Source organism: Pristiophorus japonicus, chromosome 1 (genome assembly GCF_044704955.1).
Source record: "Pristiophorus japonicus isolate sPriJap1 chromosome 1, sPriJap1.hap1, whole genome shotgun sequence".
Lineage (NCBI taxonomy): Eukaryota > Metazoa > Chordata > Chondrichthyes > Pristiophoridae > Pristiophorus > Pristiophorus japonicus.
Genome location: NC_091977.1, coordinates 459,242,322 through 459,256,880, shown reverse-complemented (window position 1 = coordinate 459,256,880; position 14,559 = coordinate 459,242,322).

The window sequence follows — 14,559 nt, the reverse complement described above, 5'->3', positions numbered from 1 at the left end:
GCCGCTTCCGACCTCTGCTCCTCCCCGCTTCCGACCTTCCCTCCTCGCAGCTTCCGACCTTCCCTATTCGCCGCTTCCGACCTTCCCTCCTCGCAACTTCCGACCTCTGCTCCTCGCAACCTCCGACCTTCCCTCCTCGCAACTTCCGACCTCTGCTCCTCGCCGCTTCCGACCTTCCCTTCTCGCCGCTTCCGACCTCTGCTCCTCGCAACTTCCGACCTCCGCTCCTCGCAACTTCCGACCTCTGCTCTAAGCAACTTCCGACCTCCGCTCCTCGCTACTACCGACCTCTGCTCCTCGCAGCTTCCGACCTTCCCTCCTCGCCGCTTCTGACCTTCCCTTCTCGCCGCTTCCGTCCTTCCCTCTTCGCCGCTTCCGACCTCCGCTCCTCGCCGCTTCCGACCTCCGCTCCTTGCAACTTCCGACCTTCCTTCCTCGCAGCTTCCGACCTTCCCTCCTCGCAACTTCCGACCTTCCCTTCTCGCCGCTTCCGACCTCCGCTCCTCGCAACTTCCGACCTACCCTCCTCGCAACTTCCGAGCTCCGCTCCTTGCAACTTCCGACCTTCCCTCCTCGCCGCTTCCGACCTCTGCTCCTCGCAACTTCCGACCTCCGCTACTCACAACTTCCGACCTCTACTCCTCGCAGCTTCCGACCTCTGCTCCTCGCAACTTCCGACCTTCCCTCCTCGCCGCTTCCGACCGTCCCTCCTTGCCGCTTCCGACCTTCCCTCCTCGTCGCTTCCGACCTCCGCTCCTCGCCGCTTCCGACCTCCGCTCCTTGCAACTTCCGACCTTCCCTCCTCGCCGCTTCCGAACTCTGCTCCTCGCAACTTCCGACCTCCGCTCCTTGCAACTTCCGACCTCTGCTCCTCGCAACTTCCGACCTTCCCTTCTCGCCGCTTCCGACCTCTGCTCCTCGCAACTTCCGACCTCCGCTACTCACAACTTCCGACCTCTACTCCTCGCAGCTTCCGACCTCTGCTCCTCGCAACTTCCGACCTTCCCTCCTCGCCGCTTCCGACCGTCCCTCCTTGCCGCTTCCGACCTTCCCTCCTCGTCGCTTCCGACCTCCGCTCCTCGCCGCTTCCGACCTCCGCTCCTTGCAACTTCCGACCTTCCCTCCTCGCCGCTTCCGAACTCTGCTCCTCGCAACTTCCGACCTCCGCTCCTTGCAACTTCCGACCTCTGCTCCTCGCAACTTCCGACCTTCCCTTCTCGCCGCTTCCGACCTCCGCTCCTCGCAACTTCCGACCTTCCCTCCTCGCAACTTCCGACCTTCCCTTCTCGCCGCTTCCGACCTCCGCTCCTCGCAACTTCCGAGCTTCCCTCCTCGCAACTTCCGACCTACCATCCTCGCCGCTTCCGACCTTCCCTCCTCGCCGCTTCCGACCTTCCCTCCTCGCCGCTTTCGACCTTCCCTCCTCGCAGCTTCCGACCTTCCCTCCTCACCGCTTCTGACCTTCCCTCCTCGCAGCTTCCGACCTTCCCTCCTCGCCGATTACGACCTCTGCTCTTCGCAACTTCCGACCTTCCCTCCTCGCCGCTTCCGGCCTTCCCTCCTCGCAGCTTCCGACCTTCCCTCCTCGCCGCTTCCGACCTTCCCTCCTCGCAACTTCCGACCTCTGCTCCTCGCCGCTTCCGACCTTCCCTCCTCGCAACTTCCGACCTTCCCTCCTCGCAACTTCCGACCTTCCCTCCTCGCAACTTCCGACCTTCCCTCCTCGCAACTACCGACCTCTGCTCCTCGCAACTTCCGACCTCTGCTCCTCGCAACTTCCGACCTCTGCTCCTCGCAACTTCCGACCTCTGCTCCTCGCAACTTCCGACCTCCGCTCCTCGCAGCTTCCGACCTCTGCTCCTCTTCGCTTCCGACCTCTGCTCCTCACAACTTCCGACCTTCCCTCCTCGCCGCTTACGACCTCCGCTCCTCGCCGCTTCCGACCATCCCACCTCGCCGCTACCGACCTTCCCTCCTCGCGGCTTCCGACCTTACCTCCTCGCAACTTCCGACCTTCCCTCCTCGTAACTTCCGACCTCTGCTCCTCGCAACTTCCGACCTTCCCTCCTCGCCGCTTCCGACCTTCGCACCTCGCAACTTCCGACCTTCCCTCCTCGCAACTTCCGACCTTCCCTCCTCGCAACTTCCGACCTCCCCTCCTCGCAACTTTTGGCCTTCCCTCCTCACCGCTTCCGACCTTCCCTCCTCGCAACTTCCGACCTTCCCTCCTCGCAACTTCCGACCTTCCCTCCTCGCAACTTCCGACCTCCCCTCCTCGCAACTTTTGGCCTTCCCTCCTCGCCGCTTCCGACCTTCCCTCCTCGCCGCTTCCGACCTTCCCTCCTCGCCGCTTACGACCTCTGCTCTTCGCAACATCCGACTTTCCCTCCTCGCCGTTTCCGACCTCCGCTCCTCGCCGCTTCCGACCTTCCCTCCTCGCCGCTTCCGACCTTCCCTCCTCGCCGCTTACGACCTCTGCTCTTCGCAACATCCGACTTTCCCTCCTCGCCGTTTCCGACCTTCCCTCCTCGCCGCTTCTGACCTTCCCTCCTCGCAGCTTCTGACCTTCCCTCCTCGCAGCTTCCGACCTTCGCTCCTCGACGCTTCCGACCTTCCCTCCTCGCAGCTTGCGACCTTCCCTCCTCGACGCTTACGACCTCTGCTCCTCGCAACTTCCGACCTTCCCTCCTCGCAACTTCCGACCTCCCCTCCTCGCAGCTTGCGACCTTCCCTCCTCGACGCTTACGACCTCTGCTCCTCGCAACTTCCGACCTTCCCTCCTCGCAACTTCCGACCTTCCCTCCTCGCAGCTTGCGACCTTCCCTCCTCGACGCTTACGACCTCTGCTCCTCGCAACTTCCGACCTTCCCTCCTCGCAACTTCCGACCTCCCCTCCTCGCAACTTTTGGCCTTCCCTCCTCGCCGCTTCCGACCTTCCCTCCTCGCAACTTCCGACCTTCCCTCCTCGCAACTTCCGACCTTCCCTCCTCGCAACTTCCGACCTCCCCTCCTCGCAACTTTTGGCCTTCCCTCCTCGCCGCTTCCGACCTTCCCTCCTCGCCGCTTCCGACCTTCCCTCCTCGCCGCTTACGACCTTCCCTCCTCGCCGCTTACGACCTCTGCTCTTCGCAACATCCGACTTTCCCTCCTCGCCGTTTCCGACCTCCGCTCCTCGCCGCTTCCGACCTTCCCTCCTCACCGCTTCTGACCTTCCCTCCTCGCCGCTTCTGACCTTCCCTCCTCGCAGCTTCTGACCTTCCCTCCTCGCAGCTTCCGACCTTCGCTCCTCGACGCTTCCGACCTTCCCTCCTCGCAACTTGCGACCTTCCCTCCTCGACGCTTACGACCTCTGCTCCTAGCAACTTCCGACCTTCCCTCCACGCAACTTTCGACCTCTGCTCCTCGCCGCTTCCGACTTTCCTTCCTCGCCACTTCCGACCTCTGCTCCTCGCAACTTCCGACCTCCGCTCATCGCAACTTCCGACCTCTGCTCCTCGCAGCTTCTGACCTCTGCTCCTCGCAACTTCCGACCTTCCCTCCTCGCCGCTTCTGACCTTCCCTCCTCGCCGCTTCCGACCTCCGCTCCTTGCAACTTCCGACCTTCCCTCCTCGCAGCTTCCGACCTCTGCTACTCGCAACTTCCGACCTTCCCTCCTCGCAACTTCCGACCTTCCCTCCTCGCAACTTCTGATCTTCCCTCCTCGCAGCTTCCGACCTTCCCTCCTCGCCGCTTTCGACCTTCCCTCCTCGCCGCTTCCGACCTCTACTCCTCGCAACTTCCGACCTTCCCTCCTCGCAACTTCTGACCTTCCCTCCTCGCAGCTTCCGACCTTCCCTCCTCGCCGCTTCCGACCTCTGCTCCTCGCAACTTCCGACCTTCCCTCCTCGCAACTTCCGACCTTCCCTCCTCGCAACTTCTGATCTTCCCTCATCGCAGCTTCCGACCTTCCCTCCTCGCCGCTTTCGACCTTCCTTCTTCGCCGCTTCCGACCTCTGCTACTCGCAGCTTCTGACCTCCGCTTCTCGCAACTTCCGACCTCTGCTCCTCTCCGCTTCTGACCTTCCCTCCTCGCAACTTCCGACCTTCGCTCCTCGCAGCTTCCGACCTCTGCTCCTCGCAACTTCTGACCTCCGCTTCTCTTCGCTTCCGACTTTCCCTCCTCGTAACTTCCGACCTCTGCTCCTCGCAACTTCCGACTTCTGTTCCTCGCAACTTCCGACCTCTGCTCCTCACAACTTCCGACCTTCCCTCCTCGCAACTTCCGACCTTCGCTCCTCGCAACTTCCGACCTCTGCTCCTCGCAGCTTCCGACCTTCCCTCCTCGCAACTTCCGACTTCTGTTCCTCGCAACTTCCGACCTCTGCTCCTCACATCTTCCGACCTTCCCTCCTCGCAACTTCCGACCTCTGCTCCTCGCAGCTTCCGACCTTCCCTCCTCGCAGCTTCCGACCTCTGCTACTCGCAGCTTCTGACCTCCGCTTCTCGCAACTTCCGACCTCTGCTCCTCTCCGCTTCTGACCTTCCCTCCTCGCAACTTCCGACCTTCGCTCCTCGCAGCTTCCGACCTCTGCTCCTCGCAGCTTCTGACCTCCGCTTCTCTTCGCTTCCGACTTTCCCTCCTCGTAACTTCCGACCTCTGCTCCTCGCAACTTCCGACTTCTGCTCCTCGCAACTTCCGACCTCTGCTCCTCACAACTTCCGACCTTCCCTCCTCGCCGCTTCCGACTTCTGCTCCTCGCAGCTTCTGACCTCCGCTTCTCTTCGCTTCCGACCTCTGCTCCTCGCAACTTCCGACCTTCCCTCCTCGCAACTTCCGACCTTCCCTCATCGCAACTTCCGACCTTCCCTCCTCGCCGCTTCCGACCTTCCCACCTCGCCGCTTCCGACTTCCGCACCTCGCCGCTTCCGACCTTCCCTCCTCGCCGCTTCCGACTTCCGCTCCTCGCCGCTTCCGACCTTCCCTCCTCGCCGCTTTCGACCTTCCCTCCTCGCCGCTTCCGTCCTTCCCTCCTCGCCGCTTCCGATCTTCCCTCCTCGCAACTTCCGACCTTCCCTCCTCGCAACTTCTGACCTTCACTCCTCGCAACTTCCGACCTTCCCTCCTCGCCGCTTCCGATCTTCCCTCCTCGCAACTTCCGACCTTCCCTCCTCGCAACTTCTGACCTTCACTCCTCGCAACTTCCGACCTTCCCTCCTCGCCGCTTCCGACCTCTGCTCCTCGCAACTTCCGACCTTCCCTCCTCGCCGCTTCCGACCTCTGCTCCTCGCAACTTCCGACCTTCCCTCCTCGCAACTTCCGACCTTCCCTCCTCGCAACTTCCGACCTTCCCTCCTCGCAACTTCCGACCTTCCCTCCTCGCAACTTCCGACCTTCCCTCCTCGCAACTTCCGACCTTCCCTCCTCGCCGCTTCCGACCTCTGCTCCTCGCAACTTCCGACCTTCCCTCCTCGCAACTTCCGACCTTCCCTCCTCGCAACTTCTGACCTTCCCTCATCGCAGCTTCCGACCTTCCCTCCTCGCCGCTTTCGACCTTCCCTCCTCGCCGCTTCCGACCTCTGCTCCTCGCAACTTCCGACCTTCCCTCCTCGCAACTTCTTACCTTCCCTCATCGCAGCTTCCGACCTTCCCTCCTCGCCGCTTCCGACCTTCCCTCCTCGCCGCTTCCGACCTCCGCTCCTCGCCACTTCCGACCTCCGCTTCTCGCAACTTCCGACCTTCCCTCCTCGCAGCTTCCGACCTCTGCTCCTCGCAGCTTCTGACCTCCGCTTCTCTTCGCTTCCGACTTTCCCTCCTCGTAACTTCCGACCTCTGCTCCTCGCAACTTCCGACTTCTGCTCCTCGCAACTTCCGACCTCTGCTCCTCACAACTTCCGACCTTCCCTCCTCGCCGCTTCCGACTTCTGCTCCTCGCAGCTTCTGACCTCTGCTTCTCTTCGCTTCCGACCTCTGCTCCTCGCAACTTCCGACCTTCCCTCCTCGCAACTTCCGACCTTCCCTCATCGCAACTTTCGACCTTCCCTCCTCGCCGCTTCCGACCTCCGCTCCTCGCAACTTCCGACCTCCGCTCCTCGCAACTTCCGACCTTCCCTCCTCGCAGCTTCCGCCCTCTGCTCCTCGCAACTTCCGACCTTCCCTCCTCGCCGCTTCCGACCTCTGCTCCTCGCAACTTCCGACCTTCCCTCCTCGCAACTTCCGACCTTCCCTCCTCGCAACTTCTGATCTTCCCTCATCGCAGCTTCCGACCTTCCCTCCTCGCCGCTTTCGACCTTCCCTACTCGCCGCTTCCGACCTCTGCTCCTCGCAACTTCCGACCTTCCCTCCTCGCAACTTCTGACCTTCCCTCCTCGCAACTTCCGACCTCTGCACCTCGCCGCTTACGACCTCTGCTCCTCTCAACTTCCGACCTTTCCTCCTCGCCGCTTCCGACCTTCCCTCCTCGCCGCTTCCGACCTCCACTCCTCGCCACTTCCGACCTCCGCTCCTCGCAACTTCCGACCTTGCCTGCTCGCAACTTCCGACCTTCCCTCCTCGGAACTTCCGACCTTCCCTCCTCGCAACTTCCGACCTCCGCTCCTCGCAACTTCCGACATCCGCTCCTCGCAACTTCCGACCTTCCCTCCTCGCAGCTTCCGACCTCTGCTCCTCGCAACTTCCGGCCTTCCCTCCTCGCCGCTTCTGACTTCCGCTCATCGCCGCTTCCGACCTACCCTCCTCGCAACTTCCGACCTTCCCTCCTCGCAGCTTCCGACCTCTGCTCCTCGCAACTTCCGGCCTTCCCTCCTCGCCGCTTCTGACTTCCGCTCAACGCCGCTTCCGACCTACCCTCCTCGCAACTTCCGACCTCTGCTCCTCGCAACTTCCGACCTCTGCTGCTCGCAGCTTCTGACCTCCACTTCTCGCAACTTCCGACCTTCCCTCCTCGCAACTTCCGACCTTCGCTCCTCGCAACTTCCGACCTCTGCTCCTCGCAGCTTCCGACCTCTGCTACTCGCAGCTTCTGACCTCCGCTTCTCGCAACTTCCGACCTCTGCTCCTCTCCGCTTCTGACCTTCCCTCCTCGCAACTTCCGACCTTCGCTCCTCGCAGCTTCCGACCTCTGCTCCTCGCAGCTTCTGACCTCCGCTTCTCTTCGCTTCCGACTTTCCCTCCTCGTAACTTCCGACCTCTGCTCCTCGCAACTTCCGACTTCTGTTCCTCGCAACTTCCGACCTCTGCTCCTCACAACTTCCGACCTTCCCTCCTCGCCGCTTCCGACTTCTGCTCCTCGCAACTTCCGACCTCTGCTCCTCGCAGCTTCCGACCTTCCCTCCTCGCAACTTCCAACTTCTGTTCCTCGCAACTTCCGACCTCTGCTCCTCACAACTTCCGACCTTCCCTCCTCGCAACTTCCGACCTCTGCTCCTCGCAGCTTCCGACCTTCCCTCCTCGCAGCTTCCGACCTCTGCTCCTCTCCGCTTCTGACCTTCCCTCCTCGCAACTTCCGACCTTCGCTCCTCGCAGCTTCCGACCTCTGCTCCTCGCAGCTTCTGACCTCCGCTTCTCTTCGCTTCCGACTTTCCCTCCTCGTAACTTCCGACCTCTGCTCCTCGCAACTTCCGACTTCTGCTCCTCGCAACTTCCGACCTCTGCTCCTCACAACTTCCGACCTTCCCTCCTCGCCGCTTCCGACTTCTGCTCCTCGCAGCTTCTGACCTCCGCTTCTCTTCGCTTCCGACCTCTGCTCCTCGCAACTTCCGACCTTCCCTCCTCGCAACTTCCGACCTTCCCTCATCGCAACTTCCGACCTTCCCTCCTCGCCGCTTCCGACCTCCGCTCCTCGCCGCTTCCGACCTTCCCTCCTCGCCGCTTCCGACCTTCCCTCCTCGCAACTTCCGACCTTCCCTACTCGCAACTTCCGTCCTTCCCTCCTCGCAACTTCCGACCTTCCCTACTCGCAACTACCGACCTCTGCTCCTCGCAACTTCCGACCTCTGCTCCTCTTCACTTCCGACCTCTGCTCCTCGCAGCTTCCGACCTCTGCTCCTCGCAGTTTCCGACCTTCCCTCCTCGCCGCTCCGACCTCCGCTCCTCGCAGCTTCCGACCTCCGCTCCTCGCAGCTTCCGACCTTCCCTCCTCGCCGCTTCCGACCTCTGCTCTTCGCAGCTTCCGACCTTCTCTCCTCGCAACTTCCGACCTCTGCTCCTCGCAACTTCCGACCTCCGCTCCTCGCAGCTTCCGACCTCTGCTCCTCTTCGCTTCCGACCTCTGCTCCTCGCAACTTCCGACCTTCCCTCTTCGCCGCATCCGACCTCCGCTCCTCGCCGCTTCCGACCTTCCCTCCTCGCCGCTTCCGACCTTCCCTCCTCGCAACTTCCGACCTTCCCTCCTCGCAACTTCCGACCTTCCCTCCTCGCAGCTTCCGACCTTCCCTCCTCGCAACTTCCGACCTTCGCTTCTCGCAACTTCCGACGTTCCCTCCTCACCGTTTCCGACCTTCCCTCCTCGAAAATTCCGACCTTCCCTCCTCGCAACTTCCGACCTTCCCTCCTCGCAACTTCCGACCTTCCCTCCTCGCCGATTCCGACTTTCCCTCCTCGCCGCTCCCGACCTCCGCTCCTCGCCGCTTCCGACCTTCCCTCCTCACCGCTTCCGACCTTCCCTCCTCGCCGCTTCTGACCTTCCCTCCTCGCAGCTTCCGACCTTCCCTCCTTGCCGCTTCCGACCTTCCCTCCTCGCAGCTTCCGACCTTCCCTCCTCGCCGCTTCCGGCCTTCCCTCCTCGCAGCTTCCGACCTTCCCTCCTCGCCGCTTCCGACCTCTGCTCCTCGCCGCTTCCGACCTTCCCTCCTCGCAGCTTCCGACCTTCCCTATTCGCCGCTTCCGACCTTCCCTCCTCGCAACTTCCGACCTCTGCTCCTCGCCGCTTCCGACCTCTGCTCCTCGCCGCTTCCGACCTCTGCTCCTCGCAACTTCCGACCTTCCCTCCTCGCAGCTTCCGACCTCTGCTCCTCGCAGCTTCTGACCTCCGCTTCTCTTCGCTTCCGACTTTCCCTCCTCGTAACTTCCGACCTCTGCTCCTCGCAACTTCCGACTTCTGTTCCTCGCAACTTCCGACCTCTGCTCCTCACAACTTCCGACCTTCCCTCCTCGCCGCTTCCGACTTCTGCTCCTCGCAACTTCCGACCTCTGCTCCTCGCAGCTTCCGACCTTCCCTCCTCGCAACTTCCGACTTCTGTTCCTCGCAACTTCTGACCTCTGCTCCTCACAACTTCCGACCTTCCCTCCTCGCAACTTCCGATCTCTGCTCCTCGCAGCTTCCGACCTTCCCTCCTCGCAGCTTCCGACCTCTGCTACTCGCAGCTTCTGACCTCCGCTTCTCGCAACTTCCGACCTCTGCTCCTCTCCGCTTCTGACCTTCCCTCCTCGCAACTTCCGACCTTCGCTCCTCGCAGCTTCCGACCTCTGCTCCTCGCAGCTTCTGACCTCCGCTTCTCTTCGCTTCCGACTTTCCCTCCTCGTAACTTCCGACCTCTGCTCCTCGCAACTTCCGACTTCTGCTCCTCGCAACTTCCGACCTCTGCTCCTCACAACTTCCGACCTTCCCTCCTCGCCGCTTCCGACTTCTGCTCCTCGCAGCTTCTGACCTCCGCTTCTCTTCGCTTCCGACCTCTGCTCCTCGCAACTTCCGACCTTCCCTCCTCGCAACTTCCGACCTTCCCTCATCGCAACTTCCGACCTTCCCTCCTCGCCGCTTCCGACCTCCGCTCCTCGCCGCTTCCGACCTTCCCTCTTGCCGCTTCCGACCTTCCCTACTCGCAACTTCCGACCTTCCCTCCTCGCAACTTCCGACCTTCCCTACTCGCAACTACCGACCTCTGCTCCTCGCAACTTACGACCTCTGCTCCTCGCAACTTCCGACCTCTGCTCCTCTTCACTTCCGACCTCTGCTCCTCGCAGCTTCCGACCTCTGCTCCTCGCAGTTTCCGACCTTCCCTCCTCGCCGCTCCGACCTCCGCTCCTCGCAGCTTCCGACCTCCGCTCCTCGCAGCTTCCGACCTTCCCTCCTCGCCGCTTCCGACCTCTGCTCTTCGCAGCTTCCGACCTTCTCTCCTCGCAACTTCCGACCTCTGCTCCTCGCAACTTCCGACCTCCGCTCGTCGCAGCTTCCGACCTCTGCTCCTCTTCGCTTCCGACCTCTGCTCCTCGCAACTTCCGACCTTCCCTCTTCGCCGCATCCGACCTCCGCTCCTCGCCGCTTCCGACCTTCCCTCCTCGCCGCTTCCGACCTTCCCTCCTCGCAACTTCCGACCTTCCCTCCTCGCAGCTTCCGACCTTCCCTCCTCGCAACTTCCGACCTTCGCTTCTCGCAACTTCCGACGTTCCCTCCTCACCGTTTCCGACCTTCCCTCCTCGAAAATTCCGACCTTCCCTCCTCGCAACTTCCGACCTTCCCTCCTCGCAACTTCCGACCTTCCCTCCTCGCCGATTCCGACTTTCCCTCCTCGCCGCTCCCGACCTCCGCTCCTCGCCGCTTCCGACCTTCCCTCCTCACCGCTTCCAACCTTCCCTCCTCGCCGCTTCTGACCTTCCCTCCTCGCAGCTTCCGACCTTCCCTCCTTGCCGCTTCCGACCTTCCCTCCTCGCAGCTTCCGACCTTCCCTCCTCGCCGCTTCCGGCCTTTCCTCCTCGCAGCTTCCGACCTTCCCTCCTCGCCGCTTCCGACCTCTGCTCCTCCCCGCTTCCGACCTTCCCTCCTCGCAGCTTCCGACCTTCCCTATTCGCCGCTTCCGACCTTCCCTCCTCGCAACTTCCGACCTCTGCTCCTCGCAACCTCCGACCTTCCCTCCTCGCAACTTCCGACCTCTGCTCCTCGCCGCTTCCGACCTTCCCTTCTCGCCGCTTCCGACCTCTGCTCCTCGCAACTTCCGACCTCCGCTCCTCGCAACTTCCGACCTCTGCTCTAAGTAACTTCCGACCTCCGCTCCTCGCTACTACCGACCTCTGCTCCTCGCAGCTTCCGACCTTCCCTCCTCGCCGCTTCTGACCTTCCCTCCTCGCCGCTTCCGTCCTTCCCTCTTCGCCGCTTCCGACCTCCGCTCCTCGCCGCTTCCGACCTCCGCTCCTTGCAACTTCCGACCTTCCTTCCTCGCAGCTTCCGACCTTCCCTCCTCGCAACTTCCGACCTTCCCTTCTCGCCGCTTCCGACCTCCGCTCCTCGCAACTTCCGACCTACCCTCCTCGCAACTTCCAAGCTCCGCTCCTTGCAACTTCCGACCTTCCCTCCTCGCCGCTTCCGACCTCTGCTCCTCGCAACTTCCGACCTCCGCTACTCACAACTTCCGACCTCTACTCCTCGCAGCTTCCGACCTCTGCTCCTCGCAACTTCCGACCTTCCCTCCTCGCCGCTTCCGACCGTCCCTCCTTGCCGCTTCCGACCTTCCCTCCTCGTCGCTTCCGACCTCCGCTCCTCGCCGCTTCCGACCTCCGCTCCTTGCAACTTCCGACCTTCCCTCCTCGCCGCTTCCGAACTCTGCTCCTCGCAACTTCCGACCTCCGCTCCTTGCAACTTCCGACCTCTGCTCCTCGCAACTTCCGACCTTCCCTTCTCGCCGCTTCCGACCTCTGCTCCTCGCAACTTCCGACCTCCGCTACTCACAACTTCCGACCTCTACTCCTCGCAGCTTCCGACCTCTGCTCCTCGCAACTTCCGACCTTCCCTCCTCGCCGCTTCCGACCGTCCCTCCTTGCCGCTTCCGACCTTCCCTCCTCGTCGCTTCCGACCTCCGCTCCTCGCCGCTTCCGACCTCCGCTCCTTGCAACTTCCGACCTTCCCTCCTCGCCGCTTCCGAACTCTGCTCCTCGCAACTTCCGACCTCCGCTCCTTGCAACTTCCGACCTCTGCTCCTCGCAACTTCCGACCTTCCCTTCTCGCCGCTTCCGACCTCCGCTCCTCGCAACTTCCGACCTTCCCTCCTCGCAACTTCCGACCTTCCCTTCTCGCCGCTTCCGACCTCCGCTCCTCGCAACTTCCGAGCTTCCCTCCTCGCAACTTCCGACCTACCATCCTCGCCGCTTCCGACCTTCCCTCCTCGCCGCTTCCGATCTTCCCTCCTCGCCGCTTCCGACCTTCCCTCCTCGCAGCTTCCGACCTTCCCTCCTCACCGCTTCTGACCTTCCCTCCTCGCAGCTTCCGACCTTCCCTCCTCGCCGATTACGACCTCTGCTCTTCGCAACTTCCGACCTTCCCTCCTCGCCGCTTCCGGCCTTCCCTCCTCGCAGCTTCCGACCTTCCCTCCTCGCCGCTTCCGACCTTCCCTCCTCGCAACTTCCGACCTCTGCTCCTCGCCGCTTCCGACCTTCCCTCCTCGCAACTTCCGACCTTCCCTCCTCGCAACTTCCGACCTTCCCTCCTCGCAACTTCCGACCTTCCCTCCTCGCAACTACCGACCTCTGCTCCTCGCAACTTCCGACCTCTGCTCCTCGCAACTTCCGACCTCTGCTCCTCGCAACTTCCGACCTCTGCTCCTCGCAACTTCCGACCTCCGCTCCTCGCAGCTTCCGACCTCTGCTCCTCTTCGCTTCCGACCTCTGCTCCTCACAACTTCCGACCTTCCCTCCTCGCCGCTTACGACCTCCGCTCCTCGCCGCTTCCGACCTTCCCACCTCGCCGCTACCGACCTTCCCTCCTCGCGGCTTCCGACCTTCCCTCCTCGCAACTTCCGACCTTCCCTCCTCGTAACTTCCGACCTCTGCTCCTCGCAACTTCCGACCTTCCCTCCTCGCCGCTTCCGACCTTCGCACCTCGCAACTTCCGACCTTCCCTCCTCGCAACTTCCGACCTTCCCTCCTCGCAACTTCCGACCTCCCCTCCTCGCAACTTTTGGCCTTCCCTCCTCACCGCTTCCGACCTTCCCTCCTCGCAACTTCCGACCTTCCCTCCTCGCAACTTCCGACCTTCCCTCCTCGCAACTTCCGACCTCCCCTCCTCGCAACTTTTGGCCTTCCCTCCTCGCCGCTTCCGACCTTCCCTCCTCGCCGCTTCCGACCTTCCCTCCTCGCCGCTTCCGACCTTCCCTCCTCGCCGCTTCTGACCTTCCCTCCTCGCAGCTTCTGACCTTCCCTCCTCGCAGCTTCCGACCTTCGCTCCTCGACGCTTCCGACCTTCCCTCCTCGCAGCTTGCGACCTTCCCTCCTCGACGCTTACGACCTCTGCTCCTCGCAACTTCCGACCTTCCCTCCTCGCAACTTCCGACCTCCCCTCCTCGCAACTTTTGGCCTTCCCTCCTCGCCGCTTCCGACCTTCCCTCCTCGCAACTTCCGACCTTCCCTCCTCGCAACTTCCGACCTTCCCTCCTCGCAACTTCCGACCTCCCCTCCTCGCAACTTTTGGCCTTCCCTCCTCGCCGCTTCCGACCTTCCCTCCTCGCAACTTTTGGCCTTCCCTCCTCGCCGCTTCCGACCTTCCCTCCTCGCAACTTCCGACCTTCCCTCCTCGCAACTTCCGACCTCCCCTCCTCGCAACTTTTGGCCTTCCCTCCTCGCCGCTTCTGACCTTCCCTCCTCGCAGCTTCCGACCTTCGCTCCTCGACGCTTCCGACCTTCCCTCCTCGCAGCTTGCGACCTTCCCTCCTCGACGCTTACGACCTCTGCTCCTAGCAACATCCGACCTTCCCTCCTCGCAACTTCCGACCTTCCCTCCACGCAACTTTCGACCTCTGCTCCTCGCCGCTTCCGACTTTCCTTCCTCGCCACTTCCGACCTCTGCTCCTCGCAACTTCCGACCTCCGCTCATCGCAACTTCCGACCTCTGCTCCTCGCAGCTTCTGACCTCTGCTCCTCGCAACTTCCGACCTTCCCTCCTCGCCGCTTCTGACCTTCCCTCCTCGCCGCTTCCGACCTCCGCTCCTTGCAACTTCCGACCTTCCCTCCTCGCAGCTTCCGACCTCTGCTACTCGCAACTTCCGACCTTCCCTCCTCGCAACTTCCGACCTTCCCTCCTCGCAACTTCTGATCTTCCCTCCTCGCAGCTTCCGACCTTCCCTCCTCGCCGCTTTCGACCTTCCCTCCTCGCCGCTTCCGACCTCTACTCCTCGCAACTTCCGACCTTCCCTCCTCGCAACTTCTGACCTTCCCTCCTCGCAGCTTCCGACCTTCCCTCCTCGCCGCTTCCGACCTCTGCTCCTCGCAACTTCCGACCTTCCCTCCTCGCAACTTCCGACCTTCCCTCCTCGCAACTTCTGATCTTCCCTCATCGCAGCTTCCGACCTTCCCTCCTCGCCGCTTTCGACCTTCCTTCTTCGCCGCTTCCGACCTCTGCTACTCGCAGCTTCTGACCTCCGCTTCTTGCAACTTCCGACCTCTGCTCCTCTCCGCTTCTGACCTTCCCTCCTCGCAACTTCCGACCTTCGCTCCTCGCAGCTTCCGACCTCTGCTCCTCGCAGCTTCTGACCTCCGCTTCTCTTCGCTTCCGACTTTCCCTCCTCGTAACTTCCGACCTCTGCTCCTCGCAACTTCCGACTTCTGTTCCTCACAACTTACGACCTTCCCTCCTCGCAACTTCCGACCTTCGCTCCTCGCA